The sequence below is a fragment of the Haemaphysalis longicornis genome, unplaced genomic scaffold (genome assembly GCF_048455015.1).
Source record: "Haemaphysalis longicornis isolate Haplotype H1 unplaced genomic scaffold, Haemaphysalis longicornis Haplotype H1 scaffold_10, whole genome shotgun sequence".
NCBI classification, from domain to species: Eukaryota; Metazoa; Arthropoda; class Arachnida; order Ixodida; family Ixodidae; genus Haemaphysalis; species Haemaphysalis longicornis.
In genome coordinates, this window is record NW_027526204.1 from 105,601,997 (window position 1) to 105,616,978 (window position 14,982).

A 14,982-nucleotide genomic window follows, 5' to 3' on the forward strand; every position below is an offset into this window, starting at 1 on the left:
AGTAGTCCGAGGGGCGCTGGCTACCATCCCCAAGCACAGGAAACGAAAATTCCTTAACGTAAATACCCCAGAAAGTGGAGGAGAAAATCGCCCCGCCGGTAGCGTAGGGGTCATCGCACAAGACCGGTATTCTGGAAGTCGTGGGTTCGTATCCCACCTGGAGGGCAGTTTTTCTCCACTTTCTCTCTTTCCAAATGCTTGATCTGTTTCAATGACCTAGCACATCCTATCCCTTGGCTTTCCGAGGTTTTCTTGACTGCCAACTCATATTTCTGTCTTATCTCAACGAGCACCTCATTCCATATTCTGATTCGCTATATTTATATATTCCCGTAGAAGACTTGTCTCGAAGTCTAAACCTCGAAATAAACCCTCCGCTGTTGCGGTTACCGAGGTTTCTTACTACTTTGTATATATATATATATATATATATATATATATATATATATATATATATATATATATATTAAATTAGAGTCACCACGAAAAACATAACAATATTTAATACGACGTTTCGGCTGGAAACCAGCCTTTTTCAAGTGAAGAACATAGGTCAAATACAGGGTATATGTAGGCTCGCAAGGAGCGCTGTGAGCACGTGGGCACATTATTTCAAAAGTGTGCAAGAAGGAAATACAGCAAAAAACAAGTAGACAAAAAAAAAAAAAAAAACGTACTGCACGACTGGGCGCGCAGGTCATACATCTCAATATACAACGCGGCGAAAAGCAAAAGCGAGGCACTTAGGAAGCTTGTTTCCGTCAGCCACCGCCCACCCACGCACAGCAATATTAAGAAAAGTAAACAAATAAGGAAGGGGTACTGGGCATCTTACTCCAAAGGAGCGGAAACAACCTGCCGCATAAGGCGGAAGCGTAGAATCGACAATTAGTCATCCAGACACTGGGGAACGCAAAATGGCAGAAGGCGACGTTCAATTTCAAGAATGCAGGTGGGAGGATTAGCGAGGGGGCCGCGTCCTCAAAGGAAAGTGCCGCCGCTTTGGGAGGAGACCAGATAATAGCCACAAATGGCTTATCCGCGGCCCGCGTCCGGGGCACAAGGCGGACAATGACGACTCCTCGAAGGGCGCCGACGCGGACAGAGCTGTGCGTGAGCCACCCAAGAAGAGCGCAGGCTGTGCGAGGATTTTGAGAAATGACACACAAGGCAGGAAATAAACAAAGAAAACAGCACACAGAAAAAAGCAGTTGAACGAGCCCCCGGCTCATGACATGAAGTGGATAGATACAACAAATTGTCAGCTTACATTTGATATTTTTGCAAGTAACATGGGTTTGCACATTATGAAAAAAGTAAAAGAAAGATGTGGCGCACGTACGAGAACAAATCTCCAATGATCTAGGAAAAAAAAAAAAAAAGACACTATGTAGCTAGTCATCAATGGCAGTATAAATTCGCACACAGCATTCTTTAAACAAACTGACAAACGTAAGAATACAAAGAATACACGTGTACAAATCGTAGAACATGGGGAACCATAGCAGTGAACAAAAATAGCTTACAAAGTGACATTTCGGGCAAAAGAGCAATGAAGCATACGGAGAAAATAAGTTATTCACAACACTAGACCAAATAGTGCTTGGAAAGTGTAATGATGGGATACAGCAAGATTTCGTGCAGGAGAAGCATTAAAGCATATATATATATATATATATATATATATATGTAAGGGGTTAGTACAGACCGAGACACACGAGAAAGTCGTAGAAAATAGAAATAAGTTTACTGACGTTTCAGGAAGAGGACTTCCTTCAGACGAAGTCCTCTTCCTGAAACCTCCGTAAACGTATTTCTATTTTCTACGACTTTCTCGTGTGTCTCTTTCTCTACTAACCTGATTTTTTCGCGCTCTGTGTGAGTTTTTATCTTTCTAGACTATATATGGATATATAAACATATATATATATATATATATTATATAGATATGTGTGTGTGCGTGTGTGTGTGTATGCGAAAACGACACGCGCCAAGAAAGGAATTGTTTTTAATGGTCCCGGCCTTCGTCAGAATAACGTTTTAGATGCGACGCATCTCTTTAACTCGCCTTGTCAGTCCATGCATGCATCCTGCGTCCATCCGCACTCCTCTCCCCCATCCTCCTCGCCACGCCAGCTACGCGGTAACGCCGCTCTCACCGCAGCGCCATCTTGCGTTAGCGCTCGTTCCCCTCGCCATGCCAGCTGTACGTCAGCGCGCGTTAGTTCTCGGTTAACACATCCGCATGCGCTACTCTCTCTCATTCCCCTCACCGTTAACGCGCGGTACATATAAACGCGATAACTGCGCTGCTCCGCTCAGTCGCTCCACCTCCACAGCTCCAATGACATACGATGGCCACCGATAATTTGAATGGAGACTAACGGGTCTGCTATCGCGATGGTCGGCGCAACCGTAACAAGCACCGCCCAGATGCGTCTCATCACCCCATGGTTTCCCCCGCGGAAAGATGTGGTCAATTTTTTTCTGGTTATTCTGACGAAGGCCCGTCCCACGGCCGAAACGTTAAACACCATTCCTTTTTTGATGTGTCTTTTTTTCATAAATTTGGCCGGTGTCCAGAACACTGTTTCTTGCAACTATATATATATACAGGGTGTTTCACCTAACTTTAGCCAGAGTTTAAAAATATGTCGATGCACTCAAGACGACGCAATTAAATGCATGGTGCTCACGTTTGTATATAGTTTCTCATGCTATTTTTTGTAGTTTACTTAATTTGATAATTAGTCAATTTTCATTACCCAACTTTCGAACTAGCAAAGCTAGACGAAAAATCCCAAAAAGAAAGTTGCGGAGCGGCTTCCAAAACGTCCCAATGAACAGTTTGTCGTTTTATCTAATAAGTATGAGTGTTTTTCAGCTTGAATCGACGTCCGAGTCTGAAGACATGCGCATTTTTGCAAATGGGCATCTTTGCACTTACCCTAAAAGGCTTTTGAGAATGGCCGTGGCCCGAAAGCGTGAGCACAACTGGCGCTATGTATGGACAAAAAAAAAAACACCTTCTTCCCGTGGGGAACCCTGATGAGGATGCGAAGCATCGTGGCGGTTCCGTGTGGTTCCATTGTGTTTCCGTTATGTTGAGGGCAGATTTTTACCAGGGCAGGGCAGGGCGCAGGGCAGGGCGCCGGGCAGATTTTTACCAGCGCCAGAGAGAATTCCGCGTCCGGGTCCACACCGGTGGCAAAGGCACGCAAGTACTGTTGTGTTACGGTGAGTAGGTGGTGGTTCTCGAGGCGCCGAAACTCGTCCATCATGTTCTTTTCGATGTTGTCTCTGTGGTAGAATCGGTAGTCTCCGTCAGCTTTGGTGAGGTAAAGGTTGTTGACATTGGTGCACCGGCTGAGAGCAATGTACACGACCTCCTCTTCACAGCTTTCTCTTCTCCTTCTTCTTCGGCGGTTCCTCTACGGGAAGATGACGACGGTGGTTGAACGCGAACCTATCTCGTGAGGGATTCTTTGGTTGGCCAATCCCTATGGACATCCTGCCACAATCAGCATCAGAGGCGCTGCGGACGGGCTGGTTGAGCTGCAAGGCGCGTGGCGCTTCCCGCCACAGCTTTCCCACGGGATATTCAACATCCTCCTCTAAAGTTTTCAGTTCGTCGTTTCCGTTGACGTTCAGCTTCGCGTGCTTTCGTTGTATCAGCAGCTTCTTGACGTAGTTTGAATAAGCCAAGGACATAAGGCGCGTTCGTAGCACTTGCTCCTGTCCAGGATTGGTAACGTAGAGTGAAGAGCACCGCGTACCTCCCGTTGCGACCAGAGAGTCGTGGGATCGAAACCGGGGGCCGCTAACTATTTCTTTTTTTATAGTGTAGTATCGCGCAGCTGTGGGTGTAAGGAGAAGAGTTGCGCATGCGCAGTGTGAGTGCGGACGCCGACGACGCCGACGCTGACGCGGGACAGGCCACCGCTATAAGATGCTCCACATCTAAAACGGACGCATTTTCGCCCGCCGCACTGACTGTTCCGATGCCGTATCAATTCAACATGAAGGTGACCTCGACAAAATATTCAGGGAAATTCGAAGCGAGCACCCATAAAATCACCCAGTCCGTTCCTCTTGTCGTGTGAAGATATGGCGGTTTGCATTCTCCCGAAAGATTTGCCACATATCGTATCAGCAAATCATGCTGTAAAGTGGTTGAAGTTAATTCACTTCAATCTTGCCTAAGCGAGACGAAGCGTTTTTTTTATTAGAATCTTGCGGCATCTCATTCGATATACCATTTTTCACGGAGACGTGGTACACTGAAGATTCTGATGACGTTGTACTGCCGGGCTATAGCTATTACCGCTTGGATCGCTCAGACACGAGGGGTGGAGGGGTGGCCATTCAAAGCGCAGTCTCAGGCTTTGAAATTCTTAAAGTTCACACTGCAATGACCAACGACTAGGAAGTGCTATCAATCAAGAACAAAAAAAAAAACTATTTTTACGGTCCTATACAGACCACCGAACGGAAGTTTCTCAGGATTTTTAAGCGACATTGACAGCCCGCTTTCTTTTGCTGCAGAAAATCAGTATGCGCTTTAATGATTGGGGGGTATCTAAACAACGATATGACGAAAGACACCACTCTCTCTCTTGACGTTCTGGTCATTTTGCAATGCGATAATTTCCGCATTGCCATAGCTACACACTAAACTTTTTAACACCCTTAAAGGTGCTAAAAGGGTGCACTCAACATTTTGCACCCTGTTTGCACCTTTTAAGGACTAAAACATTGCTCCGGCACCCAATCATGAGGGTGCCACATATTAAGGGGTGTAAATCTTAACATTTTTACACCCTTTAAGGTGCAAGGAGGGTGTACTGAACATTTTGCACCCTTTTTGCACCTTTCAAGCACCCAAATATTGCTCGGGCACCCCACCTCGAGGGTGCCGAAATTCAGGGGTGTAATCAACAGTTTCATAGGGTGCTACGACCGTTACAGGGGTGCTAAAAAGTATTTCTTCTCGATTGGGGTGTTACCACGGCACCTTATCGTTAGGGTGCCTAAAAGAACGGTGTGTGAATGCAAGCATGCAAAATTGCACAAAAACAGGCTGAATGTTTAAACCGCACATTGCACTATTTCACCGCCCGTTGAGAGAATAAATATGAACTCTCCACATAGACCAGGGGAAAGGTTCTAAAATTGCTGTTCGTAAATTGAACAAAACGTGCTGAATGTTTAAATTCCACTCTGCACTAATCTACTGCTTCGAGTGTATCACAAGGTTCGTTTCGATGTCTGGCTGCACGGGAAGGAAAGGCTACAAAATGCCTCTTGTAGTCCTATAAATAAAACTTTTACGCGAGGCATCGGTGTCCTCAACGAAATCGAATTTACCTAAGAATTTGTTCCCGTATTATTATGCCCCGGGCAAAAATTCCAACAAGACTTTCTTGTTGGGCTCACAGCACGCCTGTGGGGCCAATACGAAGTTCTGTCGGCACTCTATCGTTCCAATAGCCTAGTCTTCCAACAGGGAGTTTAACCTTGATGGCGTTTGTGGGGCCAATAAGAAGCTCTGTCGGCACTCTATCGTCCCAACAGCGTAGTCTTCCAACAGGGAGTTTAACCGTGATGGCGTTTACCGGCTCGCCAACACGATAAGTCAACGCCAACAGACGCCTCGTTCGTAATCAGCGGCGCGAGCGCGCCATCAGACAGAACCGACAGACGCCCTGTAGGTGGTTTTTAGGGCCTAAACAGCAGCGTCTATGTCTGGCATAGACGCTAGACGTCAACGTTTGTGTTCTGAATTTTCCCTTCAGTAAGTAACAGTCAGACGGACGATAACATAACTATGTGAAGATATGCTTTGGCTCATACCACGGCAAGCGCAATCGTTTGTGGCTGCAGCCTCGGTTGCTCTTCGTCCACAACAAACTGAATCGGCTGTACAGCTTTCTTCGAGGGCGTGTATGCAGGGGTTCTATCTTCCTTTTTTGCGCAGGCCGACGGGGGCGGTCGTGTAAAATCATTTTCGCTCGTCGCTTCCGTAGGGTTGCCACCTTCCTGGTTTTGGACCGGCCCGACCGGTTTTTTAAACAGCGGGCCGGTTGCCGGTCCATATCTAAAACCAGTCGTCATCAGCCGGTTTTTTGGCTTTTGTGCCGTGATTATGCCCGTTTTGGCGTTTTATAAGCGTCAATTCAACAACTAAGACGATAAATACGTGTCGACAAGCATAGGCGTGCGCACAGGGGGGGCAGGGGGGGCGGCCGCCCCCCCTAATCATCTGAAGGAAGCGCCAAATTTGCCCCATGCCTGCCTTGCCGATGTAACACATGAAAGTAAAATTTCTGCTCAGAAATATTTTGTGTGTGTTGCAATTCCATCACATTGAAATAAAAATTTTATAACCATCCCTCTTTGCACTGCGTTCGCACCGCAAGGCCTTCAGTGAGAAGAGGTCGGGAGTTGCTCTGGGGGGGGGGGGGGGCGCAGCGGTAAGACTTTGCCCCCCCAAATTGAGAACTCTGCGCACGCCTATGTCGACAAGCTGCGCAAAGACACGCGAGCAGAGAAAATACGCGGGCGAGCGCGCTGCCTCAGATGGAGGGGGACCTAAGGGAAGAACAAAATAACAAAATTCTACCGCCGCGGTCAGCAATTGCGGTTACTTTTCAGTGAAGCACATGCAGAGCGATTAACCAAGCTCTCAATCACTTTCAGTACAAACGTTATGTTGATTTCTCTCTAAGAAAACACTACAATAAATGGCACTGCATGTTAAAAAACATGGCGTCTTTTTTCAACACAATCCCCCCTCCCCCCCCCCTCCCCCCCCCGGAAGACGCGTTTTTTTTTCGGGGAAAGGTTGTAACCCTACGCTGCTGTTCTGCCTACCTGCTTGCTGTACCTATTACGTCGCCGCCACCGCAAATCCCCACTTGTTACAAACTCAGAGGTTTTCGCACTGTTAGCAGTCGTTTTACACGATGGGTTTGATGCGCCTGACATGCCAGGAGTGACATCGCTTGTAGTATTAGAGCGACGTTGCTTGTCTGCAAGACGGTGCCGGTCAAACAAGCGTTATCAACGCCATAATTCTAACGGCACATTCCATTTATTTCGAGGCTGCCGTGGCTTGCGCAGAAAAGGTCGGGTTGACTGCGATAGCTTTGCTTGAGTCAAATAATGGAGCTTTGGCTCAATCGCTTGCAGCGCTAGCAATGCGGCCTCGTCTGCAAGACCGGTGCGTGAGAAACAAGCGTTAGGACAGCCAGAATTTCAAAAATGCAGCATAAACTAGACCATCGTTAAAGGAGGCGATGACTAGACACAAGCAACAATATTCGTTGACAACTTACGTAAGTATAGAGTTGTTTTAGGCGTCTTGAGCACGCCCGCCGACATAGCTGTTTGTTAACGCGTCCGTTTACTGTTTTGTAGGTCAATGGTTCGATTCCTCGTCGAACGTTTTTTTTTTCTTTTTTCTTTTTTTTTTTTACGTGAGGGTTTCATTAGCTCCTTTTTTAACGACCAGGGTAAGCACCTGTTCCTTGCTTTCTATCACGCCGACATTTACCGCCCTCTTCCTAAACCCAAAGTAGCTCGTTTTCTCGCACGTTCTCTCTTGAGAAGCCCGCCGTGAAAACAAAACCAAAACAAACGTCAAACCTCTTTACAATATCAGTATATATGTCAATTACTTTATGTGTATTCACTTTTTGTGTTTAAAAACCTTAAATTTAAGTTATAAACACATTTCAGACTTTGAAAGCAGAAAGATAATTACCAACAATACAGTAGTAACACAATTTTCGTCAAACATCGAGGTGCTGCATTTGAAGTCTGGCAACTATCTCTCACTTTTGTGTGTGTTTTTTCATGGCGTTTTGTGCCGAGTGGTTGGTGGCGTGATTTAATCTGTTTTATCTATTTCAAGCTTAAATCATAGTTATAGAAGCTTTATGGGTGATGTCTACCCTTCTAACCTACGCGTGTGTTGAACATGGGGACCCCGGAAGAACGATCATCGCCGGATAAAATACTGCGCGTCAAAAGTGGATGACATTGCATCAGAACAAAGCGTGTTCGTGTGTCCGCGAGATGAAGACGACAGTGAAGGAGAATTTTACGTTGGAAACATCGTTTTTGCTCGGGTAAGTACGCATTTTTTATTATTCTGTATTTGGTTGGAATGAGTTCTGGTGTTTATGGGTCAGTAATTCGCTAGACCCCCATCTCGTTTGCTCTGAGAGCCTACGTGAGTTAGTATACTTGTTTGGCGCCCAGTCCACCGTTTCCGCAGAAGTCAGCATCAATTTACGCTGAAGCTAGACCTTGGCTACGATGCTCGCGCTATGGTACACGGCTGCTAATAATTTCACATCACGCAAGGCTCTTTAACACCGGGGCGTTTGTTTATGTGTCTCTCAAACAGTGCCTTTGCGGTTGCAGATCGCAGTCGCAATTTCGCGTGAGTGGCACAACGCTGTGATTAGTCCTCCCTCGTGAATACCCGCGGTATACCAAGAAATAACATGAACAGGAGGTTCCCTGGAAGTGCATGTGAAAACGCTTACACGTGATTCCATGGCTGGCGTCTCGTAGGTGTTGTGAAATCTCTCCCCCCCCCCCCCCCCCCCCCCCCCCCCCTTCACGAATTCCGTGCAGTGCGCTTCGCAGCTATTGCGCTCGCGAGACCGGCGACCGTACGCCTCGCGGTCTTCGGGCCGCGATATGTGTGCTGTTCTCGTGAAGCTCGACAACAGCGAAATTGCCGTACTCGCTCGCCAACGCGCCCCGACAGCGTACGCGTCGACCGGGTGCTGACGGAGTTGTGCTGGAAGAAAAGCAGGCAAGAGATGAGGGCGCACGAGGTGTAGTTAAACATGAGAATTTACAAAGTGCAAGGTGGAGAAAATAGTATGCAAGGGCCGGAAACGGTGAGAGAGTTCGGGCCGCGTGCCAGCGAACGAGTGCGGTAATTTACGTTGCCGAGTTTCACGAGTCCGGCACGAATATGACGACGCCCGTCTGAGAGTTCATAGAGGTATAGAATTCACATACGTGCAAATTGAAGGTGAAATGCGCGCATGTGGCCTCGCAGGGAGTTAGCATAGTCTCGGGGTAGTGGGGGAGATTTCACAACGCCTGCGAGGCGCCTGCCGATTCTGTCAGAGTAGCTCTCGTGAAGTCTGGGGCTTGATATCAGAGGCATATGTATTGTTTAAATTAGTGCAGAAAATTGAGCCAATTCGCAAGTTCTCATTTTCGCAAAACCGCAGGCCATACAGAGACTAACAAAAAAGCTGTAGGCACTCACTCAACTCGATTTATATTGGAGAATTGAACGTGCAGATACAAGTCAGACATTGAAATGGAGGAGCCTCAACTATCACACACCAGTTCTGATTGAAAGCAAGGGATACAGATGAGCTGCTAGCCTGCGTTCCATGCAAATTAGCTCAGGAGTGAGCTTTGCATATATCATGCATACCCCACTCACAGTACCTGCGGGTCTAATAAATACATTCTTACTGTGACCTAAATTTCACTTGGGGTGTTCCGGGAACGTTCTTATTAGTGCCTTGGAGGTTACTGTCTTTAAACGATTAAAAATCTACTTGATGTAAGCATTCGTGCTTTGTGTGTGCTCTTCTTGTATTTCAACAAGTGTCAGCACACTCACAGATTATGCACCTGCAGGTGCTGCTGCTGGCTGTCCTGGGTCAGCTGCCTTCCAGTCCAGTTTCAAAGGCTTTGCCAGGGCCTCCCTTGGCCAACCGACATTGCACCTGCTGTACCCAAGTACTGCCTGGCCTTTCGTTGGTGCTCCGTACGCTTTGCCGCCAGGAATGGTCATTCATCCATCATATGGCCGCTTGGACCACCCGTTCAGAAGTCAGCGCATTTGCTCGACACATCGGTCCAGGCACTGCTGCCATATCGGTGCACCCACCGATTATGTATTTTCAGGTTAGTTATTGCATGTTGTGGAACTTGCCATGATGTATACCTGTTAGCAGTGCTGTGGCCTCTGATTATTTGAAACATTTTCATGAAGCAGTGCTGTGCGTATGGAGCGTGTCATTGCTTAGCAGAGATATTGAAGAGAATCTGGGGCTGACGACTAAAGGGCAAGAAGAGAAATTGAACTGACTTTGAAGCAAGTATTCGTATGTAATCAAGCCAAGCAAACATTTAGGATCTTTCGATATGGTTTTAAACTTGCAATACAAACTGGTCTACTTCAGATCATACTGGTAATAATCATACTATACCGAAAAGTACATCCCGCAGTCTGTAGAATTCTGACAGCGCTTTTTTCGCAGTCTCTCATGACAGGCACTAATCTCAATGGTTGGAAGATAGTCGAGGTAGCACCAGTCTTTAAATCAGGAGACGGTACTTCACCATTAAATTTCCCTAACAAGCACCATATGCAAGGTCAGGAAACATTTCATCCACTCTCAGGTCGCTAATTATTTATAAAATCACAATATCACATTCGAGTATCACCACGGTTTTCACAAGGGTTACTTGAGAAACACAACTTTCAGGATTTGTTCACGATCTACATTGATCCATTGACACAGGCTTACAAACTGCGGTAGTTTTTCTCGATTTTTCTAAAGCATTCAATCGCATTGCACACCACAGACTACTTCTCAAACTTCACCCTAATGTCCTCACTTGAGCAAAAGATTTTCATTCTTCTCAAATGCAGTTTACTTCTAATAACTATATACTTCTTTTGCTCGTGCCACTTTGTTGTCCCCCCAGGCAGGTTGCTTGGTCTATCTTCCATGTTGCATATCCTCCCATGTAAGTCTATTTGCAGATGATGTTGTAATTTATCACACAATTTCTTTCAACTACTACCGTCAATGCTTTCAATCTGATCTTAGCACAATTAACTCCTGGTGCTGCAAATGGCTAATGTCGCTTATCTCTAAAACAAAGTGCATGACTTTAACGGTGGCAAGTCTCGGATTGTAAATACTTACTTCATTAACAACAGCCTGATTACCTCTTGAGACAAAGGTGTTTTGGTAGGCCGGTAGGGGAGGGGGGATTGCATGGTGGATTTCAAAAGGTACATCGATTGGGAAAATAAGACGTGTGATTAATATTTTCATTTGCACTCCGAAACTCGCTTTATTTCATATGTTTAACCCACTGCCGTGGCTAGGGTGGTGTGCTGTGGAGGCGAATGTCGGTTAGATACCGCTTGGTGTAGCCGCTTTTCAGATGGAGGCAACACGTAAAGACGCCCGTGTTTGGAGATTTCGATGCGCACAAAAATACCCAGATGGTCAAAATTAATGCGAAGCCTTCCCCTACAGTGCTCCCCATATCCCAAGTGTAGCTTTGGCGTGTTAAACCACCGTTTTTTTTTTCATGTTTTTGGTATAGTACCAGCTGCTGTAGCAGGTGCAACTTAAAGGTAAAATTATACATAATGTTTCCAAGAGCTAAATATAAAGGCCATATTGAAGTGCGTTTATGGGTCTATCTCATAGCAGTAGTGAAAGGTTATATACTCTGGTGCAGGTTAAGAACGCCAATGGCTCATGTGGTGTAGTCCAGTGTTTGACGGAATGCCGTGTAGGCAGGTAGAAGCATTATTGCAGTGATGAAACGTAGGTCACCGACCAAGTCAAGAAAGCCATTTAACGGTTTGTTGCTTGTTCACGGTGAGCATGTGTCGTGGAAAACGAAGCTATATATTGGGCATTACGCGGCGCAATGAGTTTGCATAGATATGGTGCAGATTGCCATCCATTATGTTGATAATGTTGGGCGTCGTCTGAACAATGAGGGACTCGAGCAGTAATCGAGAAGATAGATTGCACTCAGTTGTCAGTAATTTTGTCTTGTTCCAGTCGACCACGTGTCCCGTCCTCTCACGGTGCTCTGCCAGTGGACTTGTTTTTGCATGGCCCTTGTTCACTTCGTTCCAGTGCTGCATTAATCTTCTGTGCAGATTGCCCGTTTCGCCAATGTACACTGATTTGCATTCAGCGCATGGAATCTAATAAACAATACCCGGAAGCTTGGAGCGTGAGAGGGGGTCTCTCACGCTGACAATGTCAGAACGCAGCTTGCTAGTGGGCACATGCACAATGTATGCACTGCGTGTCTTGAAAATGTGTGCGAGAGTTTCACCGATGTGTGGGACGTAGGTAATTGCTGCACGTTTTGATGCAGTCGTTGTCCTGAATATAATGCCTAAAGCATTATATTCAGAAAGAAGCGAAGAGGGCGACTAGCAAGAATCCACATTGACATTAGCAGGCAGAAGCGTCCACAAGGCCTGTGTCAAAACGTGCTGCAATTCTCGTCCTACACATCAATCAAACTTTCGCACGCATTTTCAAGAAACACATTGTGCACATCGTGCAGGTGCCCACTAGCAAGCTATGTTCTGACATTGTCAACGTGAAAGACCCCCTCTCACGCTTCAAGCTTCCAGGTGTTTATGTTTTGAACAAAAAAAGTGCCATTTAAACGTGACACCTCCTTCCTTGGCGATTTCTGATGCCTGATTTTTCAGTTTGTGGGGATACGTTTAGCAGATTGCTCACATGTCTAACCTGTATTTGTGCTTGAGCAGTCAAACGCTGATGTTAGCAGTGAAGTAGGGGAAAATTGTACTTTGATTGTAGTTGTGTGCAGATTACCTACATTGTGTTAATTCGTAGAAAAGCAAAATTGAGGTAACCCTGCTAACTGTTCTGCATTGCAGCATTTTATTATGCGAACGTTAAGGAGTTCAGCTACTTGTTAAAGGTGAAATAAACAGTGGTACAAAAAGAAGAGCATCTACTAAACAGAAATATCTTCACAATCGCAGGATGCCTACGGTCCGCCTACCAACTTGTGTCCTGCATCGTTTCTGCTGGCTGGAGCGGTTCATGGAGCATTTTCCAGCTTCTCAAAGTTTGTGGTCAAGCGCTCCTCCAAGTGAAAGATGCCGCAGAGGGATCTTTTGTTTTAATGCCACAATTTCACGTGCTCAGCAGCAAATTTACTCGTAAGGCTTTTTAAATATTCATCACCCAAGAGGGCATGTTACCTTCGTCTTCGGTGGAATGTGTCTGCACTCAGGTTATTTGTGACAGAAACAAGTGGACCACGTCATGAGAGTCATTGAGGCCTTGTTGATTGTGCATGCTTCTGAAATGACATTTTCATTAAGCTGAATACTTTCCACATATTACGATTTGTGAACAAATTATGGTAAAAGTCATGATTATTTGTACTACACTGCAGGAAGGAAATGCCAACATACGTTTTAAGCACATCTGATATTTCAGATCGTTGGCTGGTGAGCAATAAAACAAAACTGAAATTTTTTTAAAGTAAAATCAAATATTCGTTGTCACCAGTGCATGACCATAGTAAAAGCTATCTAGTCACCAAATTTAGAATTAGACACGAAATGCCAAGAAAAATAGGGAAATAAACTAGACAGCTGGCTACAATAAACCAATTCGTAAAATTCCTCAATGTCTATCAAGTGATGATTCAGGCGGGTTAGTTAAGATGTCAGTGGGTTTACACACCCAACTTGCAGGGAAGCACATGAGCTCCCAATATTAACATGTTTTTAGTGAAGACCGTCTTCCTTCATTAAGCTGCTTTGCACATTGATGCCAGTCTGATAAATGTCCTGAATTTTTGTTATGATCAATCTTTGTATGGGAACCATATATTTTTATATGATGTCGCTGTGTATTTCTGAAACTGTATCTAGTCACTAATTCCAATTTGTCGTGGTCAGGTTTTTCAACTGATTCGTAGCTTTTTTAACAATTATGGTATATTTTGTGTGCCTAAAGGAATGCCTCATTGCATGTTTAGCCTATGTAGTGTTGAAAGCGGACATTTTGCTTCAAAGTGGAATGTCGGGCTAGCAACAAGGTACTTCGCGTGCTGCTCACTTTCATTCATGCCATTATTTTTTATATTATCATTTAAAATTAAAAGCCAACCAATTTGCTGTCGTTTTAATTTTGTCACCTACTTTATACTTTCTTTTTTTTCAACTTTGTGTAAGGATTGACTATCCATATTTTTATGATACCAAGGCGTTGGACTGGGCTAGCTGGTACATGTTTGAATGGATGAAAAACCATAGGAAAACCCAGGACACAGAAGAGAACGACGGGACAAACTTGTGCCGTCATTCTGTTTTAACTGTTTCCTGTGTTTACCACTGGTTTCTTATGCATTCAAACATTTTTTATGAGTTTGTTGAACAGTGATTAGTTTAGGTGTGTTCAAACAATTGTTGGCTGTGAAAGCTCCCTGTAGCATTTGTATAAGTGCTCTCTGCTTTTTTTTTTGAGCCAATACCCCACCACCAGTCTTCATGAGGTGGTCTTTTGTAGAAATAAGTTGAAATAAATATTTGTTTGCATTGCTTTACATGTTTTGAAAGAATTTCTTGTTCATTCTTGTTTCATTCAACCCCGTTTCAGAATCCTGCTTAAGGCATTTCCTCTGTTATTTTTTTTCAGAACCAGGAAGGGTGCTCATCCTCGGTTCTTGCTGAAGCAGCAGTATCCATACTTCACACGTGAGCTCTGAACACACAGTAATTATGGTATGAAACATTCCACCAGTATAAGCCTGCTTTGTAGACGTCATTGTAGATGTCAAAGCTCTTGACAGTGTAGTCCAATGTCTGGTGTAACGGGCAATGTCTACAACTTGTAAAAATTAATTTTGTGGCTATAATGTTTGTGATTATTTTAAAATGCACGTCAACTACTATTTAGAATCGCTGTCTAAATTGGCAGCCATTTTCCTGGTGGATACAGAAAGTGAAAAAGCGCATGTGTAGCGATTTCAGTGCACCTTAAATGTCCCAAATTTGCTAAAGCTAATCCAAAGCCCTCCTTGTGGTGCACTTCATATCCCATGTACAGTTTTGCGTAAAAACAGCGAAAAATTTATGATCAATTTAAACTTATTTGAATGTTTTTAAATGCAAATATT

At 44.9% G+C, this 14,982-nt stretch overlaps 1 long non-coding RNA gene across 1 annotated transcript; it reads left to right on the top strand.

Annotated features, from left to right (window-relative positions):
* Window positions 1-7,502: 7,502 nt before the first annotated feature.
* Window positions 7,503-14,409, top strand: LOC144159041 (uncharacterized). The gene is made up of 3 exons (XR_013320231.1): window positions 7,503-8,132; window positions 9,682-9,951; window positions 12,833-14,409. It is a non-coding gene; the product is annotated as an uncharacterized LOC144159041 (long non-coding RNA).
* The last annotated feature ends 573 nt before the right edge of the window (window positions 14,410-14,982 follow it).